The sequence below is a fragment of the Solanum stenotomum genome, chromosome 10 (genome assembly GCF_019186545.1).
Source record: "Solanum stenotomum isolate F172 chromosome 10, ASM1918654v1, whole genome shotgun sequence".
In the NCBI taxonomy this organism is placed as follows: Eukaryota; Viridiplantae; Streptophyta; class Magnoliopsida; order Solanales; family Solanaceae; genus Solanum; species Solanum stenotomum.
In genome coordinates, this window is record NC_064291.1 from 7,819,045 (window position 1) to 7,837,413 (window position 18,369).

An 18,369-nucleotide genomic window follows, 5' to 3' on the forward strand; every position below is an offset into this window, starting at 1 on the left:
AAGAGAACTAGCATCCCTGGCGCTCTGAGTGGTGCGGAGCGCCAGCCCTGAAATTTTAGAGAATGACTTGGGGCGCTCTGGCTGGCGCGGCGCCCCAGAGGTCATATTTCAGGGGCTGCTTTGGGGGGTGCTGAGAGGCGCGGCGCCCCAGCCCCTTCCCCAGATTTTCGACGAAATTCCTCCTTCGTTTTTCAACTCTAAACCCTCTAATTTCACTTAGTTCTTTTCTCAAACACTTAGAATCAACTTTATGTTCAAAATACACAAGATTCTACTCGAAAACACACCTAAATTCATGAATCAATCTCAAAAAACTTCAACAACAAGAACCCACAAGATTTCAAACGAATTATCATCAAGAACTCNAGTGTAGTTTTAGAACATTTCGGTTTGAAGGTGTGTCATGAAATGGGAGCTTGGAACTCAAATTCCGAGCTTCTGTCTCAGTGCAACCCACTGGGGCGGGATTAATGTCGCCAAGGCGAGGCCGCTGTGGAGGGATACGGTCCGCTGTGTTGGGCCAGTCACTAATTAAGACGGAGAAAAACCCCAATTTTGTTATTTTCTGCAAAACTTCGTTCTTAAGAGCTAAGGGACGACCCAGGTGATTCTTGATAGTTTTCCACGATTTCTAGCACTAAAGGTAAGGAAATTACTCCCCTAATCCATATTTCAATTCCTAGAACTTAGAAAATTTGGTAATTATCGTTGGGAGAGGGTTTTAGCCTGAATTTGATGGTGGAAAAAGTCCTAGTTGAGTATTAGGATCTTGGGTTTGGCCTTGGATTGATAGTTTGATCATTATCCGGGTATATTAGGCCTTGTTTATTGATCCTTGCGTTAATTACTTGTTTATAGACCAAGAACAAGTTTAAAGACTTCGGAAAGGGAAGGCTCAAGTGTCTTAGGAGTATTCAGGCTTGGTTTCAAGGTAGGTGATGGTTTGATTTCCTGTTGTGTGATATATGCCAGTTAATTACTTCATTGTATGCGTGCATGTATTTGAATAGGGAAATGTGAATCAAATCTAATGAAATGGTTATGTGTGAACAATACATGCCATGAACCTGTTACTTGATTTTATGACTATGAGTATTGTTCATTATGGGTGTGATTGTGATTGTGGTTGTGCTGACTGGATCGAGTGTCATGTTCCGACACATATATCTAATTGGGTGTCACATTCTGACACGTATATTGGATCGGGTGTCACGTCTCGACACATATATACTAGATCAGGTGTCACGTTACGACACAGTAACAATTTGGGTGTGGGTTCCATGAGAGGACCACTTGATTATTACGTTCATGCTTTACTATTTATTGATATTGAGTAATTGTATGTTGCTCCTAAAATGATAACTGAATTATGTATTATGTATATGTGTGCTTACTATGTTGCAATTGCTTGTATATATTGGGCTTACGTGAGTAGCCGCGTGATCCTACCAGTACACCTTGGTTCGTGAACTTTTTTTAAGTTAAATTTGGGTAACCCCATTTATTGAAACAAAACAGTGAAAACATTGGCTTTAGTCCAACAGTGACTCAAGCCCAGATCAAAAACAAGAAACAAACAGTAATGGGGTTATCAGAATTGCATCCTTCCATAGCATTGAAGGTCTTCCATTGGAGCTCTAAAATTCGTCACTCTTTGAAGCAAGCATGGTAGAACTGCATTGAACTTGAGTGGTATTCATTTGGGTGTTCAAAGATCTCACGAGCACCATGAATCCAAACTCGTGAAGACTTCTTCAGTTCAATAATGTTGTCATCTTCTTACTTCAAGGTAAGGACCCATCCCTCTATTGATATCTGAGTCAACCTTAATTAGAAGAAATACACTGATCCATCCTTAAATCGTGCTAATTGAGCTCTGGGAACTAACACTACATTAAATTTAAGGTTGTCCCAGGTATTTTCCATTATTAGTCGATAAGCGTTTGTAGTTCCATCTATTACACTTTCCTGAGATTGATCAGTCCATTTTCTGTTATGTAACCCTTTTGTGGATTAGTTGTTGTTCTATTCATATGAATCAATTACCTTGATTCATGATTTATATGTTGATATTTCTTTGTTCTGAGATTTGATTTGGCTTGCTTGTTCTCGTTTGAATTGGTAACTCTTCATTCGAGGAAAATTGGATTTTTGTACCTACAAAACCATACACACTGTTAGCTAAAAAATCTGCCAGTGTATTTCCTTGCCCGAAGATGTATGCAACCACCACCCCCTTCTCCTTTAATATCTCTTGAACATATCTAATATGCACTGAAATATTCCATGGAATTTCCCAATCACCATCTAATATCCTTTTAATAATCAATGAATACGTTTCCATCACAAGAGGCAGTAGATTATTTTGTACACAGTGATTCAATCCATCCTTGAATGTTGTAACTTCAGCTTCTAAAGCATCACAAAACTCAATTCTTTAAGCTTCAGCAAAAACCAAACTTCTTTGGTTATCTCTTACACAAAAAGCCTTTGAACTGCATTGACTATTGTATTTACTAGAACCACCAGTGTTGCACTTATAACTTCCTGCAATAGGGCATATCCATCTAATAACTTTGCAAGAAATGATAGGGGTATATGATTCCAAGAATTGAACAATATGAGGTCAGGACTTGGGCACATTAATAAGCCAGGGATACCTACAAACAGTCAGTAGATGAATGTTTCTATTTATCTCTCTTTCCATTGCATTTCTAGTCATTCTTCCTCCATGCTTTATGATAATGCTTCTTTTTCAAATTTGTCATATGATGAATATAGGTTTCGTGTACTGATATTGCACTTGCTCTTTCTTTGTTGAGTACAGGGAATCTTCAGGCTGCTACTGACATACCTCAAATAGGAGATTATTGACCGTGACCGAATTCAAGGGCGAGCCAGTACTTTCAGGCTGCCATGGATCCGTCACTTGTTTAGTTCTTTATTTTTGGACTTAAACTACATGTTTAGACTTTTACTTATGTCTAGTTTTCGGGGTTGCACCCCTCTTTCTTAGACTTGTTGATTGGTAGAGTTTTGGCACAATGACTTTCAGTTCTAGGTATTCAATTTCCTCAATAGTTGTTTTGTTAGACCCTCAGAGTTTATGGGAACTCCGTAGTTTATTTAGTTATTTAAACTTGCTTCTGTATCTTTAAATGCTTAGTTTTATGTTCATTGCTTAGTTGGGTTGTAGTAATGGTTCTCCCACTAAAAGGTTAGTGTGGGTGCCAATCGCAACGGCCTGGGTCGTGACAATATTATTCTTATAGTTTCTTATCCTATGATTTATGTTTGATTGTTATTTTTCTGCTTTGATTATCACATTATTTGGCTATTGTTACTAGTATTTGTTTATTGAATGTTATGTAACGTTTTTCCTATTGTTTGTTACGTCTTATTTGTTTTTACACTATTTTTATGTATTATTTGAGTCCGAAGGTTTTTGAAATTTTTGTGTACCTTGATTAGATAAAAATAATGTATATGTATACTCTATCTATCTTGCATTCAATATGTGAGATTACAATGGGTATATTGTTATAGTTGGAATTTTTTTTAAAATATAGGAGTTACCTAGCTAGGATAGCCTTGGTTGTTGGGGCAATAGTTTTGATCAATGATGATTGGATTGTCAACATTCTTCATCATAATATTTTGATAATTAATATTTGTGACAAAACCAGTGCTAGCCCTTGTCCAAGACTTTATCCTTAATCTATTATCAGATACAGTGAACACTGAATTAATTAATGTTACATTTTATAATCTTTAGCTAGACTTACAATGTTACAATGAACAAATCATACACAATAATATTAGGAATTCAAAAGACATGAAACTAATGAGCGGCTTGTCACGTGTTTGAGTACCTAATCCTGCATCAATAAAATTAATGAAGCAGCCCCAACAAAAAGAACTTAAATACATGTGAAAAAGTATTGTATGTCAAATGGCAAAATAAAACATAGTCGTACATATCAAGATCAGTACAAACTAACATAGTCATAATCGTAACATATGAAGGTTAAGAGATGAGTTCATTTGGACTTCCTTAGGGGTGCTTCTATCATCATATTAGTTCATTATGGGAGTATAATAGTGTATTCAACATAAACAACCATATGAATGAATGTAGTCTAATCTCAGTTCGATCAGCTAAGTCCTCTCATACCTTATTGGGTATGAGACATGCGTGTACATGTCATGTAGATCCATAACTATCTCTTACTAGGGACATAAAAGAAGGAGTTATACAAACCAATGGTACAATCCTTAACCTACATTATTAGACGTGATTTCATGCATTCATCATTTAGACTTTTGCCTTTTCGATTAATCATTTAGCTCTCTTAAACTCATGTGCTCATGGATTAGCCCGAAGGCCCATATTCATAACTTTCAAGGACAATAGTTTATAAATTTTGTTCATATCTTTATATCATAAGGTTACAATAATTATAACTTTACATTCATGAGAGACATATATTCTATCATAATAATGTAGTCAAGGAAATATATGATAGCATCATAAGATTTACATTTGGGGAATTTCATAGTTCATAATTCTAGGGTTTATAACATGAGAATTAAGAAGTAACTAAAAAATCATTAGACTTAGTTTTCAAAATACAAACCTCTATATCCATAATTATTCATAATTTCACGAAGGAAATCTTGTAAACTCATGGGAGTAAGAATCTTCATGTGAAATATGATGTTTTTATGGAGGGTACTTGGGGTTTCATAAAGAATCGAGAATAATTCAAGAACATAGAGTTTCTTTCAAATCCTAACTCATTCATGGTAGATACTATGAAAACATGAAAATATAATTCGTGGGGAAGAACAAGATGACCCCAGACATGGAGACAACCTTACATACCTTAAACACTCCAGATTATTGAGAAAGGTATGATCTTTGGAGGAAAAGATATCAAAAACTTTTTCTTGAATCCTACAGGTGAATTTTCTTGAAAACCTATAGATTTCATGAGTAGAAGTTGTCAATTGGTGATAAGATGAATAAATCATCAATATTTATGGTCAAATCTTATCTTGGATGAAAGATGAACCTTGGAGGGAGTGAGTTAATTTCTTGAACACTTCTCTTTCTAGGATAATTTTTTGAACTTAGGAGGTGAACCACATCTTTAGGGGTTATTATAACTTTTCTAATGTGCGCTATCACACAGAATACATCTTGGATGCTTAGTTAGTGGATATCAAGGAAGTAGCCACTGTCTTTGGGTGTGCTATCACACAGTTGGCAGCTTGGGTAGTTGGGCACAGCAAGACAGCCTTTAGTAAAATGGGCATAACGTTGTGTAAAAATATCCTATTGAAGAATAATCTATTGCTTTGAAAACTAGAATCAAATATATTTAATTTGATATGTTATGGCACACATAACTTTTTATATTTTAGGAGATATACTTGTCTGAAATCTAGTCATGTTTATCTCATTAAAAAAACTTCATCGATAGAGAAGCATTCAACCCAAAGAGCATTTTCTTCTTGGGACATAAAACTGGGAATCAATTTTAAGGTTAGGTAATTCTTAATGTAATGTAAACCACATTTTGGTTTAGGGATTGAATCACAAAATTATTTAGCTATTGTACATATTATGATTAGAATTTACGAGATTATAAAAGGCTATAAGTTTGTCACGCCCCGAGCCTCTCGAGAACCATTTTTGGCCTTAAGCAAACCCTTAGACTCACTAGACTCTCAGCGGAAGACTCTAAGCATTATTACAATGATCAAATGTACTTATAAAACAACTGTCTCAAATTAAACTCAGAACGTTTAAGGATAAAACATTCAACTAGCCATTGATGGCAACTCAAGTCTTAACATAAGAAATAACAATGGAAAGATAATTGAACAACTAACTATCTATGAATCCTCTAAAACAAGGAGGGATGTCGGAACAGACCCCCGATCATCCTAACAACTAAAGTACTAAAGCAATGTAAAAGGAGCCCTCCAGAAAGCAAGGAGGCTCACCAACTGACTCTGAGTGCTCAACTGGATCAATGAGGCACTGGATGATGATCCTGGTTACTTGTGTTTGCATCATAAAACGATGCAGGCCAAATGGCATCAGTACATTGAATGTACGAGTATGCAAGGGGAATACTAAATAGAGATAAGCTTGAAAGGAATTTGTAAAGAACACTTACCTTGGCTTTACTCAACTCATGAATAACTCAACTCAAATGCAAAGTAAAACGAAAATAATGGTGCAGTTATACAAAGCATTTAAAACAGTAGTAGTAACTCAATTTGTTAAAGATATGCAATAACAACTCATTTTACATGTAAGGTAATATATTACTATGGGAATTTCTCTAACCAACAACCACCACTATGAGCCTAAGTGATGATACAACGTCTTGCCCACGCAGCCAGAACTGTCTTATACTTTGTCGTCATATTGAGCGCCTTAACTAAGTGGATCCACTACTCTATGCTAAAAAAGCACTTAAGGAATCATCTAAAAAGTATGATCTTTTTCTACCCATGATGGCTAATTGGTTTATGGAGACTTGAGTTATTATGAACTCGTGTCCCCATATAGGTGCTCAATACTACTCCCAAAATATACTCAGCTCATATGTTTTTAAAACAAAACGCTTTCTTTGGTTTGAGATCATTACTTAAAAACTTAGCTTAAAAGCTCTCTTTGAAATCGGTGTTTCCTTTCTTGCTCAAATGTGAAAACATTTTAACTCTTGGAAATACTTAGTTCCCAAATAATCTTTGAAGAAATGAACTTTACTCTTACTATTTACTCAACTCAAAGCTTAAGTCTTAAAACAAAGTTAAAACTTTTGTGAAAGACTTTTGGAGAACTTTATGAACTTCTCTTGACTTAACTTTTAACCTTTTGACTTGAGTCTTAACTTTCCTTGAATTGAAGTATGGATTCAAGGCTCATGAACTCATGTTAATGATGATTTCATGATGCTTATGCATGCCTTAGAGAATAGGAATCGACTAGGAAACATAGGTACGATGCTAAGGAACTAGTACGGAAAGAAGGGGGAAATTAGGAGAACTGTCGTCCCTGGCGCTCTAAGTGGTGCGGGGCACCAGCCCTGAAATTTCAGAGAATGACTTAGGGCTCTCTAGCTGGAACGGCGCCCCAGAGGTCATATTTCAGGGGATGCTTTGGAGGGCGCTGAGAGGCGCACCCCAGCCCCTTCCCAAGATTTTCGATGAAATTCCTCCTTCGTTTTTCAACTCTAAACCCTCTAATTTCACTTGGTTCTTTTTCCAAACACATAGAATTGACTATATGTTCAAAATACACAAGATTATACTTAAAAACACACCTAAATTCGTGATTCAATCTATAGAAACTTCAACAACAAGAACACACAAGATTTCAAATGAATTATCATCAAGAACTCATAAGATTTGCTTTCCAAACAATAGAACTTCGCTGAATTGAATCATGATTGGTGCGTGGGTGAACTAACCCAACGTTATGTGATCTCACATACCTCACAGGGGTTAACACTTGGCGAAATCCACATGCAATTCTCCAAGAAATCGACGAATATTGACTTTTCTTCTTCTTTTCTCCTCTTTTCTCCTTTCTCCGAGCCCTAATGTGAATTTCCTATTTTCTAAACTGATATAATTCTGATAAAATCCCAATTAAACCCCTAAAAATGAAATAAAATAATTAGATAAGGAAAAGACCAAACTACCCTTCCAAAATCCGGATTAAACTTTCCTTATTTGAAAAGCCCAACTTCAAATAGGCATATCTCACTCATACGAACTCGGAATCATGCAAAATTGGTGGGGTTGGAAAGATAATTCCAAGATCTTTCCTATGGTATCTGGAAGCACACCTAACTCATCTTGAGCTAAGAGTTATGGTCGTTTGAATTTGACCAAAAATTCAAACTTAACTTAACTAAACCAATTTTCCAGATTTTTCATTCTTTCCTAAAATGACTCTTTCCAATTCTAAATCTTTCTAGTTCTTTCAAATCGCAAGATGTTACAATATCTCCCATTTGGGAACATTCGTCCTCGAATGAGATTACTCTTATTAGGCTAAGGGTGTAACATCTAATATTCAGTTCAAACACCCAACAATCAAATCTAACACATCAAGTATATAAATTAAAAAGTACGAAGAGGAGAATTAGTACCTTGGTCTGGAATTTCTTCAGGATCAAAGATATGTGGATATCTCTTCTTTCTATACTCCTTAGCTTCCCAAGTAGCTTCTTCAACAAACTAGTTCTTCCAAAGGACTTTGACTGATGCTACTTCCTTATTCCTCAACTTACGGACTTGGCGATCTACTGAACCGGGATCTCCTCATAGGATAAGTTATCCATGATACCAATATCTTCAGTTGGTATGATAAGTGAAGGATCTCCCATGCACTTTTTCAACATGGAGACGTGAAATACCGGATGAACTGAGGCTAACTCTTGTGGTAGCTCTAACTCATAAGCTACATTGTCAATCCTCTTGAATAGACTAAGCTTTCCCTTCTTACCAAATCTCATAACACCCTTCATGGGTGAAACTTTCAATTATACCCAATCATCTAATTCAAACTCCAACTCCCTTCTTCTAATATCAGTGTAGGATTTCTGACGACTCTGCGCTGTTTTCAACCTCTCTTGAATCACTTTCACTTTCTCCATAGCTTCATGAACTAAGTCTGGTCCTATCAACCCTGCTTCACCAACTTCAAACCATCCAATAGGAGATATGCATCTTCTCCCATAAAGAGCTTCATAAGGAGCCATTTGGATGCTAGAGTGGTAACTATTGCTGTAAGCAAATTCAATAAGAGGTAGGTGATCATCCCAATTACCTTTGAAATCAATCACACAAGCCCTCAACATATCCTCTAAGGTCTGAATAGTGCGCTCTGCTTTACGATCTGTCTGAGGATTAAAAGCAGTACTTAAGTTCACCTTTGAACCCAAGCCTTTCTGAAAAGATTTCCAGAACTGTGCAGTAAATTAGGCACCTCTATCTGAAATAATCGAAATTGGAACCCCATAAAGTCTAACTACCTCTTGAATACACAACATAGCATAATCATTTGTTGTATGGGTAGTCTTTGCCGACTAAAAGTGGGCTGATTTGGTCATTTGATCCAAAATCACCCAAATAGAATCATGCTGCCTGCGTGACCTTGGTAAACCTGTGATGAAGTCCTTATTGATCATCTCCAACTTTCATTCCGAAATTTCTATATTCTGAGCCATACCACCGAGCCTTTGGTGCTCTACTTTAACTTGTTGACAATTCGGACACTTAGCAACAAATTCTGCAATGCCCTTCTTCATACTACTCCACCAATAAACTTCTCTCAAGTCACGGTACATTTTTGTGGAACCCGAATGAATGGAATATCTGGAGCTACGAGCTTCCTCCATGATCCTCTCTTGGAATTCATCCACCCTTAGTACACAACCTACATTGATACCTCAATACGCCATTTATCCCTTGTTCAAAAGCCAAAAAAAAACTTCTTATGAACATTTGCCTTCAATTCAAGCAAAATAGGATCTTGGTCTTGCTTCTCTTTTACTTCTGACACTAATGATGATTCTGCCCCATTCATCACCACTACTCCTCCTTCTCTGGAATCCATTAGTCAAACTCCCTATCAGGCAAGTCTATGCACATCTCTTCTTAGCTTATTCCTATCTTCCTCAAAATGGGTGGTACTACCAATAGACAACCTGCTCAAGGCATCAGCAACAACATTAGCCTTACCTGGGTGGTAAAGAATACTCATGTCATAATCCTTGAGTAATTCTAACCACCTTCTTTGTCTGAGATTAAGCTTTTTCTGAGTAAACACATACTGAAGACTCTTGTGATCGGTGAACAGATCCACATGAACACCATAAAGGTAATGGCACCATATTTTCAAAGCAAATACTACCGCAGCCAACTCTAGATCATGGGTTGGGTAGTTCTTCTCGTGAACTTTCAAGTGTCTGGAGGCATAAGCTATAACCTTGCCATTTTGCATTAACACACAACCCATACCAATTCTAGATGCATCACAATACACAACAAAACCTTGTGTACCTTCTAGTAAGGTAAATATTGGGGCAGTAGTCAATCTTTTTTTTAATTCCTAAAAGCTTTTTTCACAAGCTTCAGACCATTGAAATTTCACTATTTTCTGAGTTAACTTGGTCAAAAGGGATGAAATAGATTAGAACCCCTTTACGAACCTTCTATAATTTCCAGCCAACCCTAAGAAACTCCTAATATCAGTTGGAGATGTGGGTCTAGGCCAATTCTGCACTGCTTCTATTTTCTGGGTATCAACTTTAATTCCATCTCCAGACACAATGTGGCCTAAGAATACTACAGACTCAAGCCAAAACTCACACTTAGAGAACTTGGCATACAATTCTCTATCCTTTAGAGTTTGGAGAACTCTTCTGAGATGACTCTTATGATCTTCTTCATTACTCGAATAGATTAGTATGTCATCAATGAATACGATAACAAACATATCTAAATAAGGTTTGAATACTCTATTCATAAGGTCCATAAACGTTACAGGCGCATTGGTCAAACCAAAGGACATAACTAGGAATTCATAATGACCATAACGGGTCCTAAATGTTGTCTTTGGAATATCACATTCCCTTACCCTCAACTGATGGTTGCCTGATCTGATGTCTATCTTACAGAAACAAGTAGAACCCTGAAGTTGATCGAAGAGATCATCAATTCTCGGAAGAGGGTACTTACTCTTGATGGTAACCTTATTCAACTGGCGGTAGTCTATACACATCCTAAGGGAACCATCTTTCTTCCTCACAAACAAGATCGGAGCGCCCCAAGGTGAGACACTTGGTTGAATAAAACCCTTATCAAGGAGATCTTTCAACTACTCTTTAAGCTCTTTCAACTCTGCTTGAGCCATTCTATATGGCGGAATAGATATAGGACCAGTATCTGGAAGAATGTCTATACCGAAGTCTATTTCTCTCTCAGGAGGGACTCCAGGAAAATCATCAAGAAAGACTTCTCGAAACTTCTTACTACTGAAATTGACTGAATATGAGGTATCTCAACACTAGAGTCATTAACTCGGACTAAGTGATAGACTCAACCCTTGGAAACTAACTTTCTCGTCTTAAGGTATGAAATGAAACAACCCTTAGGCACTGCTGAACTGCTACTACACTCTATAAATGGCTCATTAGGAATTTGGAACCTAACAACTCGAGTTCTACAATCAATTGAGGCATAACATGCATGAAGCTAGTCCATACCAAGAATGACATCACAAACTACCATGTCTTACTCAACTAAATCAGCCATGGTGTTCTTGTGATTGATGGAAATGACACAATCACGATATACTTGCTCAGCTAGAATAGACTCCCCAACAGGTGTAGAAACACAAAAGGGTTCACAAAGTTTCTCAGGAAGAACATCAAAATTATTTGCAACATAAGGAGTCACATAAACTTTCTCTTGGATCTAGCAAAGCATACACATCAAGAGTAAAAACTTTGATCATTCAAGTGACAACATCAAGAGAATTCTCTTGTTCTTGATGACTAGTTATTTCATAAAGGCAGTTTGCTCCTCCGCCAGTACCGAAAGTAGTTCCTATAGGTGCAGCCCTGTCTGGTGGAGCAACTGATGAAGATTGAGCTCTATTGCCCTGATTTCCATTACATTGCCAGTTCTTAGGGCACTCTTTCATGAACTTACCATCTTGTCCACACTTGAAACAACATGTGGAGCCATCACGACATTTACCTGGGTGGGTTCTACCACACTTAGCACATACAGGAGCCCAATTACCTCATTGTGCCACACTACCCTATGACTGTGTAGGTTTAGCTCTGAAGTGCTGTGAATTCTGACTATTGTACTCACCTTTGTTTCTGGGTTTAGGTGCATTAGCAGATGATGGAGCAGGTCCCTTTTGCTTTTGTTGGAAAGAAGACCGGTTCACGTTATTTATTTGCTGCCCGGACTCATTCCCTGTCTTCGCTTTCTTGTTTCCAAACTCCTTTCTATCCCTTAGCTACTCTTCATCAACCTGTTGCACATAGACTATCAACCAGGCTATATCCATGTCTCCAATTAGCATGGATGCCTTGCCCTCTCTTCTTGACAGACGGGACAACCCAATAACAAAAAGACTCATCCTGTTTCTCATATCCCCAACTATCTTCGGAGCATATCAAGAAAGTTGGGTGAGCTTCAAGTTGTACTCATGAACACTTAGTGAGTCCTTCTTAAGGGTGAGAAACTCTCGTACCTTGGCCTCTCTCAGTTCTCAGGGAAAGAAAAGCCCCAAGAAGGCCTTCTCAAAACAAGCCCAACTCGCAGGTGGTGCTCCCTCAGCTCTACCCTTCTTCCACTGGTCAAACCAAGTCCTAGCAATATTCTTCAGTTGATATGCAGCTAGTTCTACTCGCTCAGCATCGGCAACATGCATAACCTCAAATACCTTTTGCAATTCCTCAATAAAATTCTTTGGATCCTCAGTAGTTCTTGAACCAGTGAAACTTGGAGGATTCATCCTCAAGAACTCTCGGATCCTCGAAGTATCAGTCACTTCCTGTGTAGCTCCTCTTTGTTGCCTAACCTGGTTAGTCATAGCTTGGCTTAACATTCAAATTTCTTCCCTGAACTCAGCATTTGTTACTTCTCCTTGGGATTGCACTCTAGGTACATTAGGTACCCCTTTGTCCTTCAACATTCCTCCTAGCAAGATGACCTCAGACAACTCTTCGTGGATGCATGATTAATTGGAAGACACGCACAAGCACAAATTTGAAGAAACTTTTTAGAGATCAAACTCTAACGCACGAAATGAGTGTGAAAGAAGTGAGGTAATTTCCAAAGTGTTGCACCCTCCTAATTAAAGATGTGGTGCGCTTCACACTGATAACTAGGACTCTACAGACACTGCTTCATAGACTCCTTAGGACTCTTGAACTATGTGCTATGATACCAAGTTTATCACGCTCCGAGCCTACACCCTGGGCGGGACTGGCACTCGAGAGCCATTTCTGTCCCCAAGCAAACCATAGGCCTCGCTAGACTCTCAGCGGAAGACTCTAAGCATTATTACAATGATCAAATGCACTTATAAAACAACTGTCTCAAATTAAACTCAGAATGTTTAAGGATAAAACATTCAACTAGCCATAGATGGCAACTCAATTCTTAACATAAGAAATAACAATGTGAAAACAACTAAACTACTAACTATCTATGAAGCCTCTAAAACAAGGAGGGGTGTTGGGACAAGACCCATGATCATCCTAACAACTAAATTACTAAATCAATGTAAAATGAGCACTCTGGAAAGCAAGGAGGCTCACCAACTGACTCTAAGTGCTCAACTGGATCAACGAGGCGCTGGATGTTGATCATGGTTACCTGTGTATGCATCATAAAACGATCCAGTCCAAATGGCATCAGTACATTGAATGTACGAGTATGCGAGGGGAATACTAAATAGACATAAGCTTGAAAGGAATTTGTAAAGAACACTTACCTTGGCTTTACTCAACTCATGAATAACTCAACTCAAATACAAAGTAAAACGAAAATAATGGTACAGTTATACAAAGCATTTAAAACAGTATTAGCAACTCAATTTGTTAAGAAATGCAATAACAACTCAGTTTACATGTATAGTAATATAATATTGTGGGAGTTTCTCTAACCGACAACCACCATTATGAGCCTAAGTGATGATGCATCATCTTGTCCACGCTGCCAGAACTATCCTATACTTTGTTGTCATATAGAATGCCTTAACTAAGTGGATCTAGTAGTCTATGCGCAAAAAGCACTTAAAGAATCATCTAAATAGTATCATCATTTTCTACCCATGATGGCTATATGGTTTATGGAGACTTGAGTTATTATGAACTCGTGTCCCCATATCGGTGTTCAATACTACTCCCAAAATATACTCACCTCATATGTTTTTAAAACAAAACTCTTTCTTTGGTTTGAGATAATTACTCAAAACTTAGCTTAAAAGCTCTCTTGGAAATCGGTGTTTCCTTTCTTGCTCAAATGTGAAAATGTTTTAACTCTTGGAAATACTTAGTTCCCGAATAATCTTTGAAGAAATGAACTTTACTCTTACTTTTTACTCAACTCAAAGCTTAAGTCTTAAAACAAAGTTAAAACGTTTGTGAAAGACTTTTGGAGAACTTTATGAACTTCTCTTGACTTAACTTTAACCTTTTGACTTGACTCTTAACTTTCCTTGAATTGAAGTATGGATTCAAGGCTCATGATCTCATGTTAATGATGATTTCATGATGTTCAGACATACCTTAGAGTACAAAAATCGACTAGGAAACATAGGTAGGATGCTAAGGAACTAGTACGGAAAAAAAGGGGAAAATTAGGAGAACTGGCATCCCTGGCACTCTGAGTGGCGCGAGGCGCCAGCCCTGAAATTTCAAAGAATGACTTGGGGCACGGCGCCCCTGAGGTCATATTTCAGGGGATGCTTTGGGGGGCGCTAAGAGGCGCGGCGCCCCAGCCTCTTCCCCAGATTTTCGACGAAATACCTCTTTCGTTTTTCAACTCTAAACCCTCTAATTTCACTTGGTTCTTTTCCCAAATACTTAGAATCGACTTAATGTTCAAAATACACAAGACTCTACTCGAAAACACTCCTAAATTCATGAATCAATCTCAAGAAACTTCAACAACAAGAACCCACAAGATTTCAAACGAATTATCATCAAGAACTCATAAGATTTGCTTTCAAAACAATAGAACTTCGCTGAATTGAATCATGATTGGTGCGTCGGTGAACTAACCCAACGCTATGTGATCTCACATACCTCGTAGGGATTAACCCTTGGCGAAATCAACATGCAATTCTCCAAGAAATCGACGAATCTTGACTTTTCTTCTTCTTTTCTCCTCTTTTCTCCTTTCTCCAAGCCCTAACGTGAATTTCCAATTTTCTAAACTGATCTAATTCTGATTAGATCCCAACTAAACCCCTAAAAACGAAATAAAATAATTGGGTAAGGAAAAGACCAAACTACCTTTCCAAAATCCGGATTAGACTTTTCTTATTTGTACAGCCAACTTCAAATAGGCATATCTCACTCATACAAACTCGGAATCGCACAAACTCGGCGGAGTTGGAAAGATAATTCCAAGATCTTTCCTACGGTATCTGGAAGAATACATAAATCATCCTGAACTAGGATTTATGGTCGTTTGAAGTTGATCAAAAACTCAAACTTAACTTAACTAAACCAATTTTCCAGATTTTTCATTCTTTTCTAAAATTACCCTTTCAAATTCTAACTCTTTCTAGTTCTTTCAAATAGCGAGATGTTACAAAGTTACTCGTCAAAGGCTCAAATATGTCATCGAACTTTGAGAAAAGACTCATTTATGTCATCTGTTAAATGTTTGGTTCATCTATTCCATTTCCGTTTGAGAAAAGGCATATTCATGCCATTATTTGTTAACTGAAATGGCATAGATGAGCCAAACTTTTGACGGATGGCATAGATGAATCTTTTCTTAAAGTTCGATGACATATTTGAACCTTTTTCCTTTTAAAAAAAAATGATTCAATTAATGATGTGGACGAATCATAATCAACCACGTATACCAAATAAATCTCTATTATTTTATATGTGAGGTTCTAAAATTTTATCATAAAAGAAAGGTTTATTGAATTTTTATTTATTTTATATGTGAACTTACTAAAACTTCTACCATGAAATAAATACACAATAAATCTAATTTCTCCGCTCCCACCCTGCATAAAAGGTACCTTATTCATTACTTTTCCCAATTTGTATATTCATTACTTTTCTCAACTTGTTCTTATTTGATAAATAAATGGTGGTCTAAATGCAAGTCAATACATATTTCTAAGTAATACAATGATAGAAAGAATGAAATCTGATTGTATTTTATGATCAAAGTCAAACCCTTTTAAAAAAGGAGTAAATATGAATATCTTTGACTATGCAAAACATTAAGATAATATTTTCTCACTATAAATAATTCTTATGTTGAGACCAAAATCACATCTTATCTTAGTATTTTATATCAAAGAGTTTAAACATGCCAAGAAAAAGTACCGGTCGAAAGAGAATTGACATAATGAAAATTCTTAATGAAAGGATGTTGAATGGAAGGCTCTTAAAAGTCATTTTACCAAAGCGTCGCACTAATCTCTTGAAAAAGGCTAATGAACTTTGTACAATGTATGGTGCTGAAACAACAAATTGAGAGTTTTACCCTAGATAACAATGCTTATCCATTTGGACACCCCTCTGAAGATCGAATCGGGGATACTAATGCTAGTCAGAAGCATTAGTCCTGATACTAATGTTAGTCGATTTCAAGGACTCGGCTTGGATGCTCATGGGGCCATGAATTTAGTTTTCAATGATTCCTAAGTATTTTAATTTTTACAATTGTTGTTTTTGTTTTTGTGTTTAAAATTATCTTATATTGACATAATTTCGTGAAAGTTTTATCCTCGTTTCAAGAATTTTAACAATAGTTTTGTATGGATAAATTATCCCTAATAAAATTCACAATATTTATGATTTTAATGTTTTTATATGTTTACAGTGGAATGGGATGGAAAATATTTATTTAGTCTTATAGATAAATACCTATTGTTATTGATCACTTTAATCTTGTAATTTATAATTACCTAATATTTATCAATTTAAATTGTGTAGCATGGAACGAGGATACATATACATCTGAAATCTATTCAGAAGCTAAGGAACAAACAACCTTACTAATCCATTTGATTTTGGAGGTGGCATTAGTAATCCAAATGGAGCAATGGATCCTGGATTAATAGATGATATGGATAAAAATGATTATTTGAATTATCTTTGCACCTTGGGCTATAAAAATGATATGGTTCAAAATGCAACTTTGTATTTTTTTCGATACGAAAAATTCGACTATATGTCCTTACCTTCTAGGTTGGATTTGAATCTTCCTTCAATATCGATTTCAAATCTTAAAAATTTGATTATTGTTAGGAGAACTGTTACAAACGTTGGAGATGTCAANACAATATTTATGATTTTAATGTTTTTATATGTTTACAGTGGAATGGGATGGAAAATATTTATTTAGTCTTATAGATAAATACCTATTGTTATTGATCACTTTAATCTTGTAATTTATAATTACCTAATATTTATCCTGGCTTAATATATGATATGGATAAAAATGATTATTTGAATTATCTTTGCACCTTGGGTTATAAAAATGATATGGTTCAAAATGCAGCTTCGTATTTTTTCGATATGAAAAATTCGACTATATGTCCTAATGAAGTACCTTCTAGGTTGGATTTAAATCTTCCTTCAATATCGATTCCAAATCTTAAGAATTTGATTATTGTTAGGAGAACTATTATAAACGTTGGAGACGTCACTCGATATATAAATTGGTGGTTAAATCTCTAAAAAATACCGCGATTAAAGTAAATCCAACTGTGTTGAAGTTCAATTCCAACACAAAGAAGATTTCCTTTGAGGTTGAAATAATATCAACTTACCAAAGAAAGAGTAATTTTAATTTTGGAAGTTTGGCATGGAGTGATGGCAAGCATTTTGTTAGAATTTCTATTGCTGTGAGAAAATAAATAGATGTAAATAATTCCATTTTGATGTTTTTTTCTTACTTCAATATTTATTTAGTATGTTTTTTTTTTTTTTGTTTGTTTGAGTTTATGATTCAACATATATTGTTCATGTTGCCTTTTCAAGAAGATTTAATACTTTGGACATCATTCATGCGGATATAAAATTTGGAAATATTTCATATATTTGTAAGGTTCTAATTTTATTTAATATAAAGTGGAGACAGGATAAAGAGTCCATAATAAAGGCGTTCACTGTATGTTCTTGATTCAACACTCTTCAACCATTTTTAATATAAAACTATTTAAAGACATTGAATATTTCCTCAACTATTAATGCCATTACTGGTTCTAGTAAAGAATAAGAGCCAAAATCACACCTTTTTGTAATAAAAAAAGATCACACACGTGTCAGAATATTTTGACCAACTGAACACATAAAATATTTTCCTTCCTAAGAATTTTAAAAAATAATCTTGGAATCATATCTCTAGTAAGACTTGAAAGAAAAACCCATGCATATATGAGGTACACATACAACCATATGTATTTACTCATAATTAGGAATGGCAGAATGGGTAATTTATATGGATACTCATTCAAATTATCCATCCAATTCATTTAAAATACATAAAAAATAAGTCGAACTCATATGACCCATTTAAAAGTAGGTAGTTAAATGGATAAAATGGACAAAAGAG